The sequence below is a fragment of the Giraffa tippelskirchi genome, chromosome X, assembly GCF_054371585.1.
Source record: "Giraffa tippelskirchi isolate mGirTip1 chromosome X, T2T-mGirTip1v1.2.pri, whole genome shotgun sequence".
NCBI lineage: Eukaryota > Metazoa > Chordata > Mammalia > Artiodactyla > Giraffidae > Giraffa > Giraffa tippelskirchi.
The window spans coordinates 128,798,567-128,823,729 of record NC_137289.1 but is presented as its reverse complement, the minus strand read 5'-3'; the positions used below and the strand labels follow the sequence as shown (position 1 = coordinate 128,823,729).

General features: G+C 36.2%; 1 protein-coding gene across 2 annotated transcripts in view; it reads left to right on the top strand.

The window, feature by feature from the left end:
• IL1RAPL1 (interleukin 1 receptor accessory protein like 1) overlaps positions 1-25,163 on the top strand; it is a 1,447,392-nt gene that overhangs the window by 433,845 nt on the left and 988,384 nt on the right. The window lies entirely within an intron of this gene.

The following is a 25,163-nucleotide window of genomic DNA, read 5'->3' as shown; positions in this document are numbered from 1 at the left end:
AACTAATGTTCCTGGAATGACCAACAGAGGGACTGTTAGCATTGTCCAGAGGAGAAATGGTGGTGTCAAGGTCAGGCAGGATGGTGGTTGTGGTAAGAACTGTGAGCAAATCCATAATAGAAGACCTTGAATTTCAAACTGACAAGGCTTGCAGATGGATTGGTTGTGTGAGATAGTGACAGCAATAGATCAAGTATGACTTAAGTTTCAGGCCTGAGCCATTGGATTGATGCCAATAGTAGTTATTGAGAAGGCAAAGACTGAAGTAGGAGGTTGACAAATAATGACACATGGTTAATTTTATAAGTAAATTATTAACTCTAAACAGACAATTCACAATGCTTTTATGAGTATTTGTGATTGGTAGCTTTAGTGACAAATGTAGCTTGATGGATGCCATATTGACCATAAATAAGTTAACTCACTTGGGTAGTCTCATAGTTATCCTGAGATTTTTAATTGAATGCATTTTTGAAACATGAAACTGAACTATATTAAAGAAAATGATGAATGATACTAATTGATATTCTTAATTAGCTCTTCTGAATTTTTACATTTGTGTGTAATTTGTCAATTAATTCAACAAAAATTCGTGAAGTGACTGCTTGTACCAGGTGCTGCTCTAATCACTGGGGATGCACCAGTGAACAGAACAGACCAAAATTCTGCCCTGATGGAGTTTGCATTCTAATGTGTTCTAGTAGAGGTGACCCAAACAATTTAAGAGAAATAACTTAAATGTATGGCCTATGGGTAAAATAAATACTCTGGACTTAAGCAGAATGATTCTTAAGTCATATGGTATAGAGACAGAAAGCAGAGAAGAATTGGTCAAGTGAGGGGAAGAAGAGATTGGAGTCTGGAATGGATTTTATTTTAAAATAAGATTGATATGAAAGAGGCTCTCCTTATGGAACATCTCATTGCCAATCAAATTATTCTGCAACTATCTGTCCTCTTAATGTACCTGGGAATTGTTATTTAGGTCTAACGTTACCTACCAGTGAGGATTATTGTCTAGAGTCATTAATTTATTAGAGATTGCAAAATGATATTTAAATTCTATTATTCCTTTTTCATAGATTAGGTAGAGTACTGTCTGTAAAATGTCTTATCAACTGGTTACCTTCAAGGGAAGTTTGTATGGGGGAGAATGTTTGATTCTTTCCCCTTATTTACCAGTTTTAAAAATTATGAGTTGCTTTCTTAGAATTCTACAAAGATGAACAATAATTTTTATTCAATATTGTTATGAGCTTACAGATTTAAACATTTTTTATCTGGTCAGTCCATTGCATTTGAACTTCAAATTACGCCATCTTTTCAAGTTGGCTCCTGAGCACTTTTAACATGGTTTTAAGGAATTGATTTATTTTATATCCTTTTTTTGGCCATGCTTTGTCTTTGTTGCTTTGTGCATGCTTTCTCAGCGGGGGCTACTCTCTAGTTGTGGCTTGTGGGGTTAATTGCCCTGTGACATGTGGGATCTTCCCCCACCAGGGATCGAACTGGTGTCCCCTGTATTGCAAGGTGGATTCTTAAACACTGGACCACCAGGGTAGCTTTGGAATTGTTTTATTATTTAATCACCGATGTCATAGGGGATATTAGTTGGTATCTCACTGTGCTTTTGATTTTTATTTCTTTGGAATGATTTTGAACATTCTTTCATTGGCGATTTATCATCTTACTTGGAGAAATGTGTATTAAAACCTGTTGTAAATTTTAAAATTGAGTTATTTATCTTTTCATTTGTTGAGTTGTAAAAGTGAAAAGACTCACTATTAATTTAACTATGAATGTGTTAAATGAGAAAAATTAATCACCCAATGCTGTCACTTAAAATGTATTTGCCAGTGACCCTGGGCTTACCTAGTATGAATATATGACATCTTTATGACATCAGAACATTTAGGTTGGGTGACTGTATGTCTGAGATAGTGTGGGACAAATTGTCCATAAGGCAAACATTTTCACAGCCTTATCTCTGAGAACGTCCATCTCTGAAAAAACACATGTGAAGAAATATGTTGAAAGGCAAGAGCATTTGTAATGTAAGAGCAGTTTACAGGATATGAATTTGTTTTGTTATAAACAACAAGAAAGTGCTTTGAAGAGGATTTTTCTTGAAATAAATTCTTGAGGAAAGTATTAGATAAAAAGATATTCCAGATTTCTTCACATAAGTGTACTCATTAGCAAGATGTCTCTAATAGTTGATGTCCTGAAGACATTTGGTCTATATTTTTGAGAGCTGAATGGAACTTTGTGTTTCCACTGTTGGGATGGAATGTGGTTCAAAATGAGACTTAGGATAGCTGATGGACATTTTGCCCCCTTTTAGATTCATCATTTATTTTGGTATGATTTCAGAAGGAAATCATCTTATTGGCATACTGTCTTATATAATTTATACAGTGTACTCAGTGTGTGATAATGCAGGACTGAGTCACGTGAGAGAGTGTGAGAGTTCATTTTATTTGCAAAGGGCTTCCCTCATAGCTCAGTTGGTAAAGAATCTGCCTGCAATGCAGGAGACCTGGGTTTGATTCTTGGGTTGGGAAGATCCCCTGGAGAAGGAAATGGCAACCCACTCTAGTATTCTTGCCTGGAAAATCTCATGGACAGAGGGGCCTGGCAGGTCACAAGAGTTGGACACGACCTAATGAATAAACCACCACCAGGTACCTACAGACATGTACAGTTATTAAACTGAAAAGGAATTGATGACAAAGCCAAGATCTTGGTTATCCTATTTACAGTTTCTTAGTCTGCTTCTGAAAAAGTTGAGTGCCTTCCAAGATCCTAAGGCTCTTCCTACCCCCAATCCTCCTGCCCCAACCAGATTTCTTCCAGGCAATAGTAAATACACCTGGTATGCAAGGGAAAATATTCACTTTTAAGCCAGTTTTGAAGGAGTCTCCAAGAGATTGAAAGGCACCAGATGGTGTACAGACCATTCTATAAAGTTTACGATTACTTTGCTTAAAGCAGCTGGTCTCTGCAGTGAAAAAGTTGTCATGGCAGAAAAATCCCCTTTTCCCTCAGTGCAGCTGGGCTTGTCCAAGGAAAGCCTTTCCCAGGCTAGTGTTCCGTCTATGTTTGGTATTTGCAAGTCTCTTGTACTTGGAGAAGGTAAACCAGTTTTGTTGAACCAAGTTCACAGAAAAACACAAATGAGCCAATGTTAATTTTTTTTGTTTTTCAGCTCAGTATGGCTTAATTGCCTTTTCCCCTCAAGTTTTGCCTCTTCGCAGTCCTTTTCTGTCTGGCATCAGAAATAACAACTGAGACTATTCAGGAAAAAAAAAAATGGCATTCTTCCAAAAGAGAAAGTGAACTTCAACACAATTCCTAGATTCAAAAGGATTGCAAAGGAGAATTATTTCTGCTAGCTTTGGTCATTTGACAGCTACAATTCACCTTCTCAAAGATGTCATCTTAAATCTCCTTCAACATACTAATGAGAATCCTGCATTTAGTTCTTTCATGTTTATGATGAGAGAGAAAGAGGGAGAGAGAGAGGGAGGGGGCGAGGGGAGCAGAGAAAGAGAACTTTTACTCTGTTTATTTGATAAGTTTAAATGTAAATAACTGTTGTTCTTTTGCCTTTAAAAATGTTATTATTGCATCCACAGCCTATGGATTTAAAATTGACGTTCAGTGTGTTAGCAAAAAATGATTTTGGAGTGAATCTATATATGTAAAATAACAGGTTTTATTGCAGCTAAAGGAATATTTATCAGAATAGAATCATAAGAGTTCCTGTAAAGAATGGATCTATTTTATTTTATCAGCAACTAAAGTGAAGGTTAATGAGTATGATGTATCTTTTCTGTTGTGTGTGAAACGTGCAGTGTTCTACGCTGTTGAGATTTATGGTATGCAAGACAAAGCAGGTGATATTCCAATCCTTCTTTCACAACAGAGTGTAAATTTGGGCTGGAACTTATCTGGTCAAAAAGTAAGTTAAAAGAATGTGAGGGAAATCCTTGAATTTCACACTTTTCCACAGCTTCCAGTCTCTAGCTTAGGAATTTAGCCAGCGTGATTAATGACCTCTGCTATTTGTGAGCTTTCCAAGTCCCTACAGACATAATGAACTTGACTCTTCAGCCACGTAGAAGAAAACAGGCTGTTAGAGGTGCACACCGTGATACGTTCGTGATTATGAGCTCTTTGTGCTTTGAAAGAGGAGGAAAGAAGAAATATCCCTGCTCATTATATAAATATGCCTCAAAACATTTTCGACACCCTCTCTTATTTCTTCTCCCACCTTTCTGCCCCCCGCCCCGATACATACACACACACACATACATGCAGAATCTCTTCTCTGCTTTTTGATTATTCCCATCAAAGCCTAAGTCTTCTTAATCTTGCCCCTTATTTGCCTTCATGTGAAGTCAGTCAATCAAGCCTACTGATTACTTTGACAAAAATATCTTTTCGATTATTTTTCCTCTGTTATATCCTACCTGCCCTTCATGTTGGTGTTATTCTAGCCCCTTAATTATTTTATGCTCCAAACCCTCTCCCCATCTGGGGTGTTGTAGCCTCTTCTCCTGTGTCCTTTGTTTTAACCCCAGTTATTTCTTTTCTTGACACTCTTCTGACTCCACATCCGGGCTTGTACATTTCCTCTCTCCTTGTCCTCTCTAGTAGGCATATGTCTTTCTCACCTTTACCACTTACTTCCATCAATATGCAATTTAAAATGCATGCTCTTTCATCATCCTCCTCAGGCCAGCCTCATATAGTAATCATATTCTTGACTTTTTTTGTGGAGATGAGAATCCATTCTGCTCAACTGCATGCAAGGGTTTTACTCTGTAACATCAATCATGTCTTAGACTCTTTAAAGAAAAGACAACTTCTAGCTCATTTTAATTCTTTCTAATGGTAATTACTCTGCTGTCTATAGAGTTTGGTAGTGATGATGCCTTATCAAATGATTCAAACCGGGTCACTTTGCAACATGAAGAAGCACTGACTGTAAATTTCCCGCAATTCCACTGATTCCCCAGTTCCTCCAGAGCACTCTTGGAAACTATATTCCTTATAACCCATTGAAAAATTTAAATGTATCACTTGGTAGAAGAAGATTTCAGAGATTAGTCTGCTGGTTTATCCTGGGGCTATAAACCTTGTGTTGACCAAAGAAAAGAACATTTCCTGTATCTCCCTGTGATGTGATCAAGAAGTGGGGGAAAATTAATTTCCATCCCCTACCAGTGTTTGTATAAGATGCTGCTTAGTGTCTGTCCCAGTTTGTAGTGTTGTTTTGACTAGAAGAAGGATTAGGCATCACCATGGAAGAAAGGCACAGTGTGATGAAGTTAATAGGGATTTTCACTCACATCCCATGTTTTCAGCTTGAACATTACAAGTTTTTCTCTCTCGTTCCCACCCCAGAAGCCCAACAGGTGAACAGCAATAATGTGACACCATCTTTCTTTTTTATTGCTTGCTGATTCTCTTCTATTCAATTCCAAGACCCTTGAATACTGACCCAATGTCTTATTCACCTTTGTGTGCCTACAGTTATCTCTGAGCCTTAAACACAACAGGTGTTCAAGAACTGTTTGCTGAACAGAATTGTCATTTTCGAAAACTAGTCTATATAATTGACTAGGATGATTTCCGTTTATTCTACAAAAAGATTTTCTATCCTGATTTCCCTTAACCAGTATCATGCCATTCACAATTCAGCATGCTCTTCCATCAGACCAGAACATGTAGATGAACACAGCTGCTTAGGTATTCCTCATTTTTTTCTTTTGAGCTAATTGTAAAGACATTGATTATCTCTCTTATGGAAAGTAATTATCCCATTTTGTGGTAGATCCCTTCTTAACGTCTTCCAGTGGACTGTGATTGTTTTTTTTTTTTCCAAAAAGGAGACAATTTCTCAGTATTCTTAGGACTTAGCAGTGTGTTTGATAGTTGTTGAGTGATTCATTTTTGTTCAGGTTGATCTCCATGTGGTCTTTTCATGCTTTTTCTCTCCTCTCTTCAGATTGTCTTTAGTTTGTCATTGGATTTGTGTCATAGTCTCTTAGCCTCCTGCACCCTTTCACCACCTCCATCTTTCTCTCTATTGATACATTTCTCAGGTGAGGCATGTGATTGTCTTTATTTATCTTAGAAAGCCTTCTCCTTAAGGACAATGTCACATATGACATAGTATGCATTACCTGTTCTGGAAAATAAGGCATAACACATGTGGGAACAGTTCCATAAATTTCACTGTAAACCAAAAGTATTTTTTTTAAAGTATTTTTTTGAAAATCCTACTGAAAATAATAAGTTTTCATTTCTCCCTGGTACCCAAGATGCCCTCACTTATTAATAATAAGGAAATAAATAGATTATTTGACTATAACATCTGGAAAGAGCCTTAGGGAGACCAGCTGGTATAAAATTAAGGTACAGAGAAGGTAAGAAGTTACTCTGTGTTCACACAAGTCATCAGTGGCTGAGTGACTATATAGCTCAAGTCTTCTGGCATAATTATAAGGCCACATATCAATCATGGTGACTCATAGCTTTATTCACATTGACCTTGTCTTTAATTGTGTGGATTCCACAGAAAAAAAGATGGTAGCGTCTTCACAGGTTAAATGAGTGAATACTTGGTAGTACGTGCATTTAAATGTGATCTTAGTAGATTTGAAATTTTTAATTTTGTTTTTAGGGAAATATATTTAAATACACATGCTTTAAAAAACCTTTAACAGTTAATCTAAAAGGCAAAAAATTTAAATGAATTTATGGAAAATGAGCAAACTTATTCAAAGTAACATTAAATGCAATTTTTTCTGAGATCATCAAATATTAAGATAATACATTTATCAGCATTATTTTTCATATTATAAAATTGAAACAATTTCAATTGGAATGTTCTTGAACAGTAGAATGGTTAAGACATTGTGGTAAATTTATACAATGGAGAAGGATTTGGAAATTATAGACCTTCAACTGTGTGCTATAGCATGCACGAAGCTTACAAACATAATCAAAAGAAATGAGACTCAGAGGAGTACTTACTATATGATTCTATTTATATGAAGATATAAGTTTCAATCTATCAGGTTAGGAATTAAGATAATAGTTATTACTGAAAAGAGGGAAGTCATAGTGATTGGAAGGTGTTCAGCAGGGGCTTTTGAGTTCTGATAATATTCTGTTTCCTGACTTGGTTGGTAGTTATATAGGCATGTATATGAGATACATATATAGGCATGATATATGCCTATATTTATTTATATATACATATATATTTATATATATATCATATATATATAGCATGTATATCAGATACATATATAGGCATGTATAACTACCAACCAAGTCAGGAAACAGAATATTATCAGAACTCAAATGTCGGAGAAGGCAATGGCAGCCCACTCCAATACTCCTGCCTGGAAAATCCCATGGACTGAGGAACCTGGTAGGCTGCAGTCCATGGGGTCGCAAAGAGTCGGACAGGACTGCGCGACTTCACTTTCACTTTTCACTTTCATTCATTGGAGAAGGAAATGGCAACCCGCTCCAGTACTCTTGCCTGGAAAATCCCATGGACCGAGGAGCCTGGCAGGCTGCAGTCCATGGGGTCGCACAGAGTTGGACACGACTAAAGCGAGTTAGCAGCAGCATATAGGCATGTTCATGCTGTGATAATTCATTAAGCTTGTGATGTATGTACTTTTTTGTATCTATGTTTTTATTTAATACATATTTTAAAAAATCAGGAAAATTATTGAATACCATTGGCTTTTTTATTTATTATAATTTTAATTTAAGAGTTTTAAAAAGAGTCCTAATTCTTTCTTCAGTTTCTTTCTATGTTTTAACTGAAATACCTAAAGAAAATTGTCTTGGTAAAAGATGACTTTTGAGGTTGGAAAATTGTTCAAAATTAGATGACAGTTGTTGTTTTTGTTTTTTTTCTGGTGACAGGGCCGTTTAAACAATTGCTATACAGAATGAAGTAAGCCAGAAAGAAAGACACCAATACGGTATACTAACGCATATATATGAAATTTAGAAAGATGGTAATGATAACCGTATATGCGAGACAGCAAAAGAGACACAGATGTATAGAACAGTCTTTTGGACTCTGTGGGAGAAGGCGAGGGTGGGATGATCTGAGAGAATAGCATTGAAACATGTATATTATCATATGTGAAACAGATTGCCAGTCCAGGTTCATTGCATGAGACAGGGTGCTTAGGGCCGGTGCATTGGGATGACCCAGAGGGATGGGATGAGGAGGGAGGTGGGAGGGGGGTTCAGGATGGGGAACAGATGTACACCCATGGCTGATTCATGTCAATGTATGGCAAAACCACTACAATATTGTAAAGTAATTAGCCTCCAACTAAAATAAATAACATTAAAAAAAATTGCCAACTTAATCTGCCCTTGCACAACATAAAATAATTAATTGAAGCTTAAGAAATTTAACTAGTTATACTGTGTGTCTGAACACACACACACACACATGTACAGTTTCGTAAAGTGAAGCATTAATTGTAACAATGGTTTTGTGTATGTAATGTCCAAAGAAATATTTTAGGCAGAGGAGGCAAAAGGGAAAAAATGGACCCTTCCTGAGAGAAAATATTTAATTAAATACTGTTATGGGACCTTGGGGGAGAAGTGAAGGCCCCTTCTTTGAGATTGCTTATGTAAGATTTTGGGTGCCTAAAACTTTCAAGCAAATAAAGCAATGAGGAAATGGACTCCCAGCATCAAGTACTCTGTGTAACAAACTTTAGAGGTGAAAGCATAGACCCTTCCACATAGTACCAAGTGAATATGTGAGGGTGAATTTATAGAGAGGTGAGGATCATGTCATGAAACCTGATATATTAATGAGTTCAGTCTGTATTTAATCAGGAACTTGTAGATCCTCAGAGATTTGAATCAGGGGAGGAAAGTGATAAGTACCTGAAAGCAGAAAGACTTTTTAAAAAGAATGTAAACAAGGGAAGATTTACATTGTTACAGTGATCAGGGTACATCTGAAAGACATTTCCACAATAAAATTGGTGGAACTTGTGTTTTGATAGGAAGTGGGTGAATACTGGGAAGCCACTGTGGGTGATTTCTGAAGTTTTATTTTCCAGGACCTGCTAAACAGTATGTCACAGACATAATGGGGAAATGCTTTTCAAGGGATTTGGGTTCTTCTAAAATTTTACTCAGTAAGTTTGAATGAGCTCCAATATGCGTTGTGACTATAGCAATTCAGTTCTACAATCTCAGTACATGTTATTTAGTTCAGTTACTTGAAAATGAAAATATACTTGGCAGTAAGCTGATGAGATATATGCTAATTTTATAGCATGGTAGATCAGAAATCTTATAATACCTGTTAAATGGGGAAATGAGGAAAAATAAAACTGTGTATTGTGAAAAAAGTCCCTGTTATATATGTAAAGTATAATTGGTTTAATAAATGCATATGATTAATGTATTTTATCATCTTTGAAAACAAAGATGCATATGTTCATTACATATTTTAACAGATTTTTTATGATAGCAGATCTTTGAAATCAAAGTCTTTATAGAAAATGTGTTAGTTTTATGTATGTACTCTAGTAAGTAAGTAAGTGTTAGTTGCTCAGTGGTGGCAGACTCTTTGCGACCCCATGGACTGCAGCCCACCAGGCTCCTCTGTGCATGAGATTTTCCAGGCAAGGATACTGGAGTGGGTTGCCATTTCCTTCTCCAGGAGATCTTCCCAACCCAGGGATCGAATCCGCGTCTCCTGCACTGCAGGCAGATTCTTTACCGACTGAGCGAGGGAAGCCCTAATAAAATAGAAAAAACTGATATGGGCTATTTTGCAAATGCTGATAATTATCCAAAGTAGGTAAAGCACTTGATGTATAAAATATACCCAATATTTTACAATAAATTTATCTGGAGAAAGCTACTTTTCTTAGGCAGTGAACACATAAGGAATGTGATCTAAGTCTTACCAAAGAGAAGATTAATAGAAAATAAATTATCTTCATAAAGGGATAAAATAATCCATGAAGCATTACTAACAAACACAGCTTCAATTTTAGTGAAAATCTTTGGAAAAATTCTTACAAATCTCATAAGGTATATACCCAACATAAAGAGAAAAAATTCTAGTCAGCTCTAACTGTGGCTACTCCTTGCGGTTGTAACAGGTATAGAGTTTTGCTGACCTTGTAAAACATTTAAGTGAGCCAAATCATGTTGTTTAATGGGTTCCATCTGACATTTTGAACTTGTTTAGAGATATAGCAAATAGAGCTATTAATAGTGTGTTGAACTGTAAATTAATATGATCCATCTGAAGTCGATTGAGTTTTTCAACTTTATCTATTGGAATGGAGAAAAGCAACTTAAAGATTTTGAATAGCATGGACTTAAGAAATTTGGTAAACTAAACTACCTCAGAACTAATTATGGAAAAATGAAGCGTTTACTCAAAGGATCTGTTTAACAGTGCTTACTGTTGCTGTTTTATAAGGCTTTTTTTTAAAAAGCATTGTAAAAAATTCCCTCACATTGCCAGTAATTTGGAATATTAGATAACAAATGTGATAAAACACTAAAGTTATAATGTGTTGTGTGTGTATCTGCATACACACATGTGTATTTTATACATATACACAAACAGACTATGTTTCTTAAAGTACAGTTAGGGTTTGGAGATCAAGATGTTGGAATAAAAGGACATGGAGCTCACTCCCTCCCACAAATATATTAAAAATACATCTATGTGTGGAACAGTTCTCACAGAATACCCACTGAACGCTGTCTGAAGATCTAATACAACCAAAGCTCCAGAAAAGATCACCATGTAACAGGGTGGGGCGAAAGAAAAAAAAATGTTAATTAGGATGGGACTTGTGCCCCTGGGAGGGACCTGTGAAAGAGGAAAGGTTCCCTCACCCTGGGAAACTCCTTTACCAGCTAGGATCTCAGCTGGGACAGAGAGGGAGTTGCAGAAGCCTGGAGAAGAGTGCAGCAGCTCGCTTGGAGCAGGCAGGACAGATGGTCCTTGCCACTTTGCTGCACTTACCAGCCCCAGATACCTGCCTGCTGGTGTGTGTGGTGCCTGGGTGCTGAAACTCTGCCTTTAGTGGACAGACTCAGGAAAAGAACTTGGTTTGACTGCATGGAGACAGCCTGAAGGGCCTAGTGTGTGGTCTGGACTGCAGGTAGGGGTTTGTACAGAACAGAGCACAGATCTGACATAGGAGTTGTACCCTTTCCCCTTGCAGTGAAAGTGTGAAGTCCTAACCACCAGATGACCAGGGAAGTTCCTACTGACACATGATACTCGTAGTAGATCATCTTTCCTGGACCAAGAAATTCACAAGAAATAGATGTCTGAACAGACCAGTCACTAGAAGTGAATAGAATCTGTTAAAAAAAAAAAAAAAAAAGTCAAAGGCTCGATGGCTTTGCTGGGGAATTCTACCAAACATGCAAAGAAGAATTTATACCCATCCTTCTCAAACTCTTCCAAAGGCTGAAGAGTCTCCAAAATCATTCTGTGAAGCCACCATCACCTTGTTACCAAAACCAAAGAGACTGCCAAAAAAAAAAATTATAGGCCAATATCTTTGATGATAAAGAAGTAGAGTGGTAAAGAATTGATGCTTTCGAACTGTAGTGCTGGAGAAGACTCTTGAGAGTCCCTTGAATGGCAAGGAGATCAAACCAGTCAATCCTAAAGGAAATCAACCCTGAATACTCTTTGGAAGGACTGATGCTGAAGCTGAAGCTCCAGTATTTTGGCCATCTGATGCAAACAGCTGACTCATTGAAAAAGACCCTCATTCTGGGAAAGATTGAAGGCAGAAGGAGAAGAGGACAACAGAGGATGAGATGGTTGGATGGCATCATCAATTCAATAGATATGAATTTGAGCAAACTCTGGGAGATGGTGAAGGACAGGGAAACCTGACGTGCTACAGTCCATGGGGTTGCAAAAAGCTGGGCACGACTTGGATACTGAACAACAATATCTTTGATGAACATAGATTCAAAAAGTCTCAAGAAGATATTAATGAACCGAATCCAACAGCACATAAAAAGGATCATAAGCCATGATTAAGTTGGATTCATCCTAGGATCAAAAGCATGGTTCACAATATGCAAATCAATGTGCTACACTATATCAAGAAAAGACAAAAACAACATGATCATCTCAATAGATACAGAAAAGCATTTAATAAAATTCAACATTCATTTATCACATATACTCTCTCCAAAGTGTGTATAGAAGAAACAACAAGTCTCAACACAATAAAAGCTATTTATAATAAACCTACAACCAACATCATACTCCACAGTGAAAAGTTTAAAACCTTCCCACTGACTTCTGGGAGAAGATAATGCTTATTTTTATTCCATCCTCATCCTTCTGTTGAAAACAGTTTTGGAAGTCTTAGCCATAGAAGCAAGACAAGAAAAAGAAATAAAAGGTAAATGTTAAGAGGTAAAACTATTACTTTACCAGCAGGAGGAGAAGGGGATGACAGAGGATGAGATGATTGGATGGCATCACTGACTCGATGGACATGAGTTTGAACAAGCTCTGGGGGTTGGTGATGGACATGAGTTTGAACAAGCTCCGGGGGTTGGTGATGGACAGGGAGGCGTGGCGTGCTGCAGTCCATGGGATTGCAAAGAGTCGGACATGACTGAGTGACTGAACTGAGCTGAAAGTTATTATTATATGCAGAAAACATGATGCTCTTCATAAAAAACCCCCAAAATACCATACAAAAACTATTAGAACTGATTAACAGATTCTGTAAGGTAGCAGAATACAAGATTAACAAAAAAAAATCTCTTTAATTTCTTTACCCTAACAATGAATATCAGAAAGAGAAAGAAAAAAATCACCTTTAAAAAATCACATGAAAAAAGCTACTTAAGAATAATCCTGATCAAGGAAATGAGAGACAAATAGACAAATATCATATGATATCACATATTTGTGTAATCTAGGAAAATGATAAAAATGAGCTTATTTACAAAATAGAAACAGATTCACAGATATAGTAAACAAACTTATGGTTACCAAAGGGGAAAGGGTTGGGAATGAAAGGTTGGAAGCTTGGAATTAACATACACACACTACTATATATAAAACAAACAACAGGGACCTACTGTATAGCACAAGGAACTCTATTCAGTATTGTGTAATGACTTATGTGGGAAAAGAGTGTGAAAAGAATATATATATATACAACTGAATAACTTTGCCATATACCTGAAAGTAACACAACGTTGTAAATCAACTAGAATTTTTTTAAAGTGATGCTAAATGTGTGCTGTATATATTTCTGTACAATGTATGAGATTGGAATCAGGTGTTTTTTCTCCCATTTGAAATTTTAGCACATTAATACTGGTGAAACTGAATATATGTTCCTTTAAGGTCTTATAAAGTGAGATTTTTGTGTCATATTTTATCTGTTCTTTTAAAAACAGTAAACTTTGCATACTGAGAATTCCATGGAAGCAATTGCAGAAAGCACTTATATAGCTCCAGAGTTTTCATTATGGATACAGAGTGGTAAAAATCAATTCATTCTTGTTGCAGCAAGAAAAATGTTTGAACATTATTTTAGCAACTATTACTTTTGAAACCAAATTCTTAGGGGAAGATGGTCTGCATTTTCCTCCGTTTGGATTTGTCCTCGGTTGTGAACAAAGACATACATTAATTAAAATGTTTTAATTGTACAACTAAGGTAAATATGTGAAAATCCCAATAAAGGACCAAATGCTTTAGTATGCTTCATCATTATCGTAATTCCCCTTGTCATTGTAAATGTACATATTTACAACAAGGTTGAAACGTATAAACACTGAATTATATATCTTGATGTTAGCATTTTGGAAAAAATCTAACTTACTAAAATAAAATGTTGTAAATGGACTGTGATTTAATAAATGTATATATATACATGCATACACATATACTTATAAATATTCCTGTGTTAAGAAAGAGATGGAAGTCGTGTTTCAGCTAGAAATTCAGAGGTAATATCTTGAGTATCTCCATTTCTTTTCCCCCAAATCCATCTCTCGTCATTCCCGCTATTGTGTGTACCTCTGGATTAATGCCTGTAAGGAATGTGTCAGGGCCTCCCTGTCCTGTCTCTTCCCGGTGGATGTGGTCAGCGAAGGACACCAGGAAGAGTTCATTGAGAGGGAGAGTAGTGAGTGCAGCATATTTGTTTTTCTGATTCTCTTTCTGCAAGGTAGTTTTTGAAGTGAACTGGTGGTCAGATTCATGATCACAGCTCGTGTCGGAAAGCCCTCTCTTCTCAACTCACCCTCCGTAACGGGGCTCTGATGTTTGTTCCATACCTTTGCTTTTTGTTGACAATATCGACAATACTGTTTTTAAAAATTAAAGTCTCCTCAGATTTCTTGGTTTAGTGAATCTGTTTGTTTCCTAGAAACAGGAAAATGTCTGGAATCTACTTCTAATTGGTGCTGAAAATCTTGCAGTGACAGTAGGGCTTAATTCCAAATACACTGAGATTTTAAATTTATATCATTTATATATTTATAAAATGTCTACATCCATTCACTTTTAATCATAAAAAAATACATATCAAGTAGTTGAGTGGTTTTAAAGGAAAACCATTCATTTTATTGATTTTTAAAATGTTATGTGTAGGTCATTTCAAAGTTTGGAATTTGTGTGTGGGAATGGATATGAGCTTTACTAAAGAATTACAGTCTACTTGTAGAATACTTTTAGGTAAATATCAGCATTTTTGAATTGGACACTCTTTAACACTGGCAACATTTCTAGTAGGACAAACATGTAAATTGTGAAAGTACTAACTGAAGAAATAAAATTATTAATAAAAGCTAAGTGTCTGTTCAGAAATGCATTTTTAGAGACAACAGTTTTGGCTATTGGTCAGGTATGAAGATCTGTGAACTCATTCCCTCAAAAATGAATAATAAGGCTGGACAGTATCAATTTAGCACTTTGCAAATTGACCAAAATCATGTGGTCATCTGAGGGGTCGTTCATACCTTTGTAGTATACATTAAAATCGTTTAGTCACATATAGATGAGGGGAAGCAGTGTCATATTGTGATGAAGAGCTGCGTCTCTGGGCTCAGGCGGCCAGGCTCAAAGCCTGACTCTGCCGCTTGGTTTTGTGATCATGGGCAACTTATTTATCTCTTTAGTTTTCTCATCTGTAAGATGGATTCAATTTTAGTACATTTCCTCATAGGGTTCTTGTGGGTATGTATATGATATATGTTAACCACTTAGAGAGATGAACATGATAACCGCTGAGTAAATGTTAGCTGTTCTTGCTTATATACTTCACCACAATCTCTTACTTGTGAGAAGGGAGGAACAATCCAGTTTTATAATTTTTTAGAATAGTCAACTTATGTGTCAGTGCCAGTAAATGGACTTCCTCATACATAGTACAAATTAAATATAGAAGGGATGCTTCTGTCCAGTAAATGTACGTATAGCCCTTGTGCTGTTGGAGAACATGAACACAGAGCCTATAGGAACCAACTGACCGCAAGGATGTTAAAGAGCATGGCCATGTTAGCAAACAGTGTAAGCTTCTGAAAAAGTTAAAAATAACTTCTCTTATATAACCTAGCCTTTCTACTCCTGGGTGTTTACTTGTGAGAAATGAAAGCATATGTCCATGCAGAGTTGTCCATGAATGAACAAAGCAGCTGTCTTTTGTAATAGTGAAAAACTGGAAACAGACCTGATGTTCATGAACAGGTAAGTTGAGTTTTTCAAATGATGGTTATTCCATATGTGGAGTCCAAGTCAGTAATAAAACGGAATGAACTATAGACACATTTAACTACATGGGTGAATCTCAAAATGAACATGCTGAGTGAAAGAAGCCATACAGAAAAAGAGTACACGTGGTGTGATTTCATTTCTGTGACATTTTTGAAAATGCAAACTAATTTATAGTGAATAACTGCAGACCAATGGTTACTTAAAGACAGTGGAGGTAGGATGGAAAGGGAGAGATTACTAAGGAGCTTGAGGAAACTTTTTGATGTGATATATATGTTCATTATTTTTATTGTGCTGATGGTTTCCTGGGTGTATACATATACTTCAGTTCAGTTCAGTTGCTCAGTCGTGTCCGACTCTTTGCGACCCCATGGACTGCAGCACGCCAGGCCTTCCTGTCCATCTCCAACTCCCAGAGTTTACTCAAACTCATGTCCATTGAGTAGGTGATGCCATCCAACCATCTCATCTTCTGTTGTCCCCTTCTCCTCCCACCTTCAATCTTTCCCAGCATCAGGGTCTTTTCCAATGAGTCAGCTCCTCGTATCAGGTGGCTAAAGTATTGGAGTTTCAGATTCAACATCAGTCCTTCCAATGAACACTCAGGGCGATTTCCTTTAGGATGGACTGGTTGGATCTCCTTGAGTCCAAGGGACTCTCAAAAGTCTTCTCCAACACCACAGTTCAAAAGCATCAATTCTTCGGTGCTCAGCTTTCTTTATAGTCCAATTCTCAAATCCATACATGACTAATGGAAAAACCATAGCCTTGACCAAATGGAAGCACATCAAATTCGACTCATTCAATACGAACATTCTTTATATTTGTATGGTAATTATAACTTAAGAAATCTGTTTTAAAAAATATATTTCTTCCATAAACTAAATGGATATAAAAATTTAACATTTTCTTGAGTTGTTTTATTGCTAGTTTTTAATAGTGAGCTCAATTGGAGTTTTATTTCTAAAATTTAAACTTCAGTTTAGGTTCTTTGTAAAAAGATGTCCTGCATTCTGTACAAGATTATTTATGCAAAGTAGTAAATTATAAATTAGCAAAAGTGATATTTTACATTACAGTATTTCAGTTGAGTTTGTTTTCTCTGTTATGTATGGATTTCAGCAAGTTCAGTTCATGGAAATATTTGTTTCGGTGCAGCTTCAATCCCACATGTATATCTACACTGCAGTTCTTTGGAGAGGGGAGAAGGTAATTGAAAATATTAGCCTAGAATGATTGATTTTACATACAGTGATTGAGTCGTAAAATTTTAATTTATGTGTATATTATAGGGAGACTTGATTCATTCAAAGGGAGGCATGTGCATACAGTTATGATAAGGAGCCATTTATTTTTTTATTTGTCAGTTTTTGGATAAAATTGGTTAATAATAAGGAAACTTTGGCAGGGTATTTTAACAGAATTCTGAATATTCCATATTTCAGTCTGCCAAATACTAAAGTTATCAGGAATGTAATACTTTGTCATTATGTTAGGTCATCTATGTAAAATAGGCTCCATTTATTCCAAAATGAGAATTACTTTGAAACTTCTAATGCTTAGATATTTAAATGCCATGATTATGCTGTAATGAATATTTAAATCTTTGGAGTCAGAGATAGTTGCTGCTAATGCCAATCAAATGTAGGATGACCAAAGAAACCCTGCTTTCATGAATAAGTAATTTTTCTCCCCATGAGTTTTCTGAATAGTCTGAGAACTCATGTGGGAATAGGGAAAACACTATTTGAATGACATTTTATCTAAAAAAGTGAAGCAACCACAGGAGCAGATGTACTGTATTAGAGTCTGCTTAACCTGCTGTGAGTTTTGAACTCGAAATAAAATGTTTCTTTGATTCTAAACTATAGCTAACAATATCAGATTGGTGTTTGAATATATAAAGTCTTTATTATTCTTAGGAATTACATATTGGTAATCAAATATGAATTCTCAAATAATTTAATTGTTGCTATTTTAACTTTATGATGGTAATAACATTCTTTTATAAATAAGCTTCCTAAGTTTCAAAGGTCAATATGACGTTGCAGCTTTGCCTGTGAAATTGCGTAGTAGTCGTGTTCAGTTCAGTTCAGTTGCTCAGTAATGTCCGACTCTTTGCGACCCCATGAATTGCAGCACGCCAGGCCTCCCTGTCCATAACCAACTCCTGGAGTTTACCCAAACTCATGTCCATCGAGTCGGTGATGCCATCCAGCCATCTCATCCTCTGTCGTCCCCTTCTCCTCCTGCCCCCAATCCTTCCCAAAATCAGGATCTTTTCCAATGAGTCAGCTCTTCGCATGAGGTGGCCAAAGTATTGGAGTTTCAGCTTCAACATCAGTCTTTCCAATGAACACCCAGGACTGATTTCTATAGGATGGACTGGCTGGATCTCCTTGCAGTCCAAGGGACTCTCAAGAGTCTTCTCCAACACCACAGTTCAAAAGCATCAATTCTTTGGCCCTCAGGTTTCTTCACAGTCCAACTCTCACATCCATACATGACTACTGGAAAAACCATAGCCTTTACTAGACGGACCTTTGTTGGCAAAGTAATGTCTCTGCTTTTTAATATGCTATCTAGGTTGGTGATAACTTTCCTTCCAAGGATTAAGCATCTTTTAATTTCATGGCTGCAATCACCATCTGCTTTGATTTTGGAGCCCCCCAAAATAAAGTCTGACACTGTTTTCACTGTTTCCCCATCTATTTGTCATGAAGTGATGGGACCCGATGCCATGATGTTAGTTTTCTGAATGGTGAGCTTTAAGCCAGCTTTTTCACTCTCCTCTCTCACTTCCATCAAGAAGCTTTTTAGTTCTTCTTCGCTTTCTGCCATAAGGGTGGTGTCATCTGCGTATCTGAGGTTATTGATATTTCTCCTGGCAATCTTGACTCCAGCTTGTGCTTCTTCTAGCCCAGCGTTTCTCATGATGTACTCTGCATATAAGTTAAATAAGCAGGGTGACAATATACAGCCTTGACGTACTCCTTTCCCGATTTGGAACCAGTCTGTTGTTCCATGTCCAGTTCTAACTGTTGTTTCCTGACCTGCATACAGGTTTCTCAAGAGACAGGTCAGGTGGTCTGGCATGCCCATCTCTTTCATAATTTTCCACAGTTTATTGTGATCCACACATTCAAAGGCTTTGGCGTAGTCAATAAAGCAGAAGTAGATGTTTTTCTGGAACTCTCTTGCTTTTTTGATGATCCAGTGGATGTTGGCAACTCTATTTTAAAACATTTTCTAAATATCACAGTGAACTGTATGAAATTGTTTAAAGTTTGAACTATATTATAGAAGTATTCTACTGATGGTAGATGTCAAGATAGGTCAGTTGTAAGGTGTATTTTTAAAAGAAAATTTCTCAATAGGATAATTAAAGGTAAGTACTAAGAAAGACCTTATATTAGACTTAAATCTCTGCTAATACCAGTGGACTTGTAGTCTCTTTGGGGAGTATTCCTGAGGTTTCAGGATAGAACAGTATCCATTGTTTCTGTAAGGCCTTTCAAATCCATCACCCAAAGACAGGACAAGAAATATTATCTTCAGAAAGAAGCTCATTGTGTAAACTAGAGCCTTGTGTATCAAAAGTCTTAGGCCTATGGAGGGCAAAATTTCTCCAGTGTAACTCAGAAGAAAATGCAGAAAAGTGAATAACTGTTACTGCCCAAAAAAAGCCATTTAAACAGTGATAGGAAATTTTGTGATTTGTACTTTTATTACTCCTAAACTTTGCACATCTCTAATTAAATTTTAATATTTATTACACATCTAAGTAGTGTGCCAGAGGAAAAGGTATCCAAATATTTATAGATATAGAACAGACCTGCATTCCTTGATCATTTTATTATTCAGTGGATAGAGGAATTGGTCATTAGACATGTATATAACTGCTAATCATACATAGTAGATTACAATAAGTGCTATGCATTTATTACCATTTATTAATTCAATAACTATTTATAGTCTGGCTCCATTGCTGGGAAGATCAAAATGCCTAAGGTGTGATTCTTGGTCTCAAAGGGCTCACAGTGTAATTTGGAAGATAAGCACACCAGTATAGAAGAAAAAATGGATACTAGATGGTTCACAGGGAATGTAGGCATACAGCATTGGTATCGTGGTCTCTTAGGGAACAGGTGTTCTTGCAGAACTTCTTTCTAGCGGCTTTCACTGTTGTATAGGGTGTGTTTGCAAAATAGAGTGCAATAGAGGGAGTAATTCAAAATGTGCCGCCTTTTCCCATTATTGTTGCTCTTTCAGGGAAACCTGTATGGATATTTAGCCCAATAGGATCAAATGGGTAAAAACAGCATAAATAAATTTAATATATTTCATCTTAAATTTTGTAAACATTTGGAAATCTAGAACAGCATTTAGATATTGTTCAAAATAATTAAAAGTGAAATATTTAAAATGTCATCATAGGTTGAATTTCTATACAAGTAAGAGGCTTTATATTTATATCCATACAGAAAAAGAATGTACATTTCAGTGATTGTCCTTTCAGTGTGCCAATGTATCATTTTGTTGAGGTTTTTACATACCAAGTATTCAAACATTGTATGTATATGTGTTATATAACATCAGTATAGAAGCTGTAATGCATTTCAATCTTGAAGCCAGTTGTATGGACTTAATTGTGATATTTGAAAAACCTTCTTAAACAGAATAATATATAAACATGTATGCACATACATATATATGTATTTCCAATAGATGTCTGAAAGTTATATATCCTAGAGTCATATGTTATTTCACAAGAACTGACAGTGAATTGCAAGTAAGAAAAAGTATTTTATTTTATTATTTTAAAAAATTGAGGCTTTGGATTATATTTAATAGTAAATCAGTGCTTCACTTTTTTTTTCTTTACTTTGAACATTTGTATTGAATGGATATAACTCTTTCCTGTAAACTTTGACCACATATGATTCAGTGTGAAAATGTTAGAAGCGAATTGAATAATGAAAAAAGGTATAGAATTTCTCTTAAAATGTACTAGGACATTTTAAGAGAAAAGAAAACATGGAAGAAACATTCTGAATGAGTGGGGAATCACTCCCACACATTGCATATTGCCTCTAGGAATTAATTGAAGGTGGATTTGTGTGTCCACAGACTCCTTCTATAGACTAATAATGACAGTCAAGTCTCTATTTGCTTAGAGTAAATATTTCTCTCTCAAAAACCTTTAATCATATAAATATCACCAATGTAAAAATAGGATCCAGGTGAATCAAAGAGTTATTTCTTTGATGCTTTAGGAACTAGACATTACTATAGAAAGAAGGGACTTTAGTCTATAAGGTTTTAATACCTCTGCTCTATTTTCCGTTGCAACGGAGGTTTACAAAAGGAGTCCTAAAGGCTTCGTTTGGATTTTCTAGAGCTTCAGCACAGTCATGGTGGATGTCAAAGTGAAAGAACCTTTAGTCCATGCAGGAGAAAAAAAATAAGCCAGACTTTAAATAGAATCTTTGTTCATTGAGGATGACCATCACTACACGCATGTAATGGACAGCTTTGGATGTTTGCAGAAATATAATATTTATAGAGGGTTTCAGTGTTCTGTGACATAATATTATTTAGAAGATCTACACCTATCATATCATCAGTGATGGTAGGTATGTAGCTTATTTTCAAAACAGTTGATATACTTTAAAAATATATAGAATCTCCTTTCTGCTAATTATGATCCTATTGATCATCCAAGTCACTAATTTCCCTTGACACTCATTAAATTCCACTTTCTCAATGCAAAATTGTCTATATCTATATGGAGATATCATTTATTATTGTTTTGTAGTAAAATAATAAAATATTCATTTGTATGATCATGGAAATCATTAAATCTGACTCAGTTCTCAGTATAATTTTCCCCTTTCACCATCTCCATTCATGATTATCAACCCTTGCATTGAAATTTTCTGATTAAAGGAAATTCACACTGTGCTAATTTCCAAATTTCAACTCTGATTGTCTCGCTCTTTTCCTGTAGCAGCTGATCTGTCTCTTCTGTTTTGTTGCTTTATGGATCAAACCAGTTTTGTATGTGATGTCTACTAATGTTTAAGTTCATTCAACTGATCACTACTCAGTGGGCCTACATATTAATCTATTGATGCACTATTTATTCATGCATTCACAAATACATTTGGAAAACCTACCATATTCAAAGAATTCTACAGAGAACTTGAGAAATAGAAATGAATATTTGGTCTTGTCATCCCAAAGACTGCAAAGTGTAGAGAGGACAAAAGATACTTAAGCAGGTAAGTATAAAATAATGTGATTGATGCAGTAATATGCTTCTTCATGGAATGTTATGGAAACGTTGGGAAGAGTATCTTATCCTGGGCTGTTAGGAGAAGCTTCATGAATAATCAAAAGCTGACTCTTCAAAGACGAGCGAGTGTCAGCCAGGTAAGAAGAACATTCTGAGATGAAAGGACTTGAGCAGACACAATGGGGGAAGAGCAGCATCGTGCTTGCAGGGAACTATGAAAACTTTAGTGGTGGCACATCTTAAAGCATGAGGCATTTGATGTCAAGGGAGACTTAGAGTTAGGCAAGGGGCAAATCATGGAATGACATTTAAATCATGTTCAAGAACTTGGACTTCGCCTGTGGGTGGTTGTTAACCACTGAGGAGTTTTACGCAGGGGAGTGATCTGGTCAGATTTATATTTTAGTTGAATATACTGGCTCTATGTCACAAGGATATGTGGAATAGTCCAGAGAAACAGGGATGGCCATGAGTATTTGGACTCTAGGAATTATTATGTGAAAACAGAACTAGATCAAGTACAAAAGACCATATGTTGCCCCAGATGCATGATTCGGAAAGTAGATTGCCAGGTGCTAGGGAGAGTGTGGAATGGGGGGTGACTGCTAATAGGTGCAGGGTTTCTTTGTGTGGTAATGAAAATATTCTGGAATTTGACAAATTGTGAATATACTACAAATTGTGAATATACTAAAAAGCAGTGACTGTACACTTTGCAAGAGTGAATTTTATGGTGTATGATTTATGTCTCAAAAGAGCTGGCATGAAAAAAGTCCTTAGTGGTGACTGAAAAATGGAGAGAGATGGAAATACATAAGAAGACTTATAGGTTTCTTGTTTTGGTGACCAGGTTGATGCTTGTGCTACCAATAATAAAGGCTTCCAGACAAGGGGACATTGTTGGATGGGAGTGGTAATGAAATTGGGGGTAGGTGATATTGATTTCAGATGTAGAGAGTTTGAGATCTGTTTAGCATTCTCTTGTACCTAAACTGGTGGTTGGTCTACTCCATAGATATAAATTTGGTAACACTTATCCTAGGGTTTCAGTGGCTCCCCAAAGTTTTGTGCTTCCATATATTCCAGAAATGCAACAGAATTTCATCCATCCTTCTTGGCATGACAGTGACTTTCATTTCAGAAATAGAATATATTAGAATCTACCATGTGGAGAATTATAGTTTAAACAGCCCTGCCTGTCAGAGATGTGTTCAGTAGGGAATTACTGGCTATGCTTCCCATGTCCCTCATTGGAAATTAGTGATATCAATGATGGTCAAAACCGTAAGGTTAGGTACCATTGCCTAGAGTTTTATGTCAAGTGAGGAGAACATTTAATGGTCAGTAAAGGAAGTGTAGTACAAAAATGCTCACATAGAGAATGAAAACCAACTGGAGGAAAAATACTTAGAAGATCTTGTTTTAAAATTATTATTTATTTACTAAATGAATAAATAAGGAAATGAGTGCAATTTCCAGGAACCTAATGAAAGGATTTTAGGAGTGATAGAATGATCAAGTATTTTGTAATTAAGAGATAAGTTCAGTAAGATAAAACTGAAGCATATTCATTGGATTTGATAATCAGGGAGGGATTAGGTGACCTTAGTAAAGGTGAATTTCAGGGATGACTAGGACATAGTGGGGAGGAGGGGAAGACAGTGGTTGTGGACTATACTCCTAGGAAATGTGGGTGGTAAAAGAGAGAGTGATTGAGAACTTAGGAGGGTTCTGAAAGAAGTTTGAATACAACTTTTTCAATGTCAAGTCATTCTCGTAAATAAGAATTCCTGTGATACTATTCAGGAAACATATTTAACCAATTTTTAACTCTTCTGTGATAACAGAATTAGACTGCCACCAAGTTTCTCATCATTTCTTTTCTTAATTAATGTAATGTAGAGGTCTTTAAGGGGCCATCCATTCAAAGTGTCATCCATCTATGTATTCTATTTAACCCTGTACTTGGAGGTTAAATTCACATATCAGTCTTTTTTTTTTTTTTTTTTTTTTTGTAGAATTGACTGATAAAAGCTGGGACTTTAGTGGTGTCATATCTGTAAGAGACATGTCAGAAATTGATGACATTTCCATTGTTAGTAATTCTGTGATGCTCTGTTTTATTCATCCCATTCGATTTTCTTGGTAAATCTCTGCTTTAAATCATAGAAATAGAAGTTCTGCAGGTATTTGTTATACAAGCTATACACATTAATATTTAAAAACATTTCATTATGCACTGTTGAAGCACACATTTCTATCAATACCAGCCTGTCTGTCATTGAGAGCTATCCCCTTTCCCTTTCCTATTTCGTACTTTCTTCTTTGATTCTTCCCTGGATCCCTTTTTTTTTTCTCTATCATTCAAAAATGTAAACCAGTTTTGTTCCGTGTCCTCCTTGCCTGTGACTGAAAGCAGGGGGTTGTCTTTCTGTTTTGTAGAACAACACCAACAAGTTTTATTTAAACATTTCTTTTTACTTTTAGAATGGAGAATTCTAGAATTCTTTGCTTTCGAAATGCAAAGATCCCTGTATTATCAGTCTAGTGGCATTTGATAGATCATGGTGCCTGAAATTCAGGCAGAAGTAGAGATGGTTAATCACTCCTTTTTCCACTTCTTGGCCTCTTTTCTGGAATTTCTTCCCTGCATGATGTCCTGATTCTTTCTTTGCATTCCATTGTCACATCCACCTGCTCACTGTGGTGTTTGTCTAAACAATTCCGCCACTTTTTGTGCTATTCTTTATCCCTGTTCACTCCCACCTTGCTCAAGACACTTATCACCCCCTCTGTATCACCAATTTTGCAATGTAGATCACTCTCTAATCTTTGCCTCCTTCTAGACCCTGTCTGCTCTCTCTGACTTTGACCTGAATACTTATCTTTCCTACTGTAACTTTAAATTTGATATGTTTCAAGGTGTATTTGATAGATAGGTAGATTTCTTGCTCAGAAGAGAGGTAGTCTCAACACATGTCATAATATGAACCAAGCAAATATCATTTCAAATACCAAATTTAATTGATCAGGATATAGAAAAGCCTC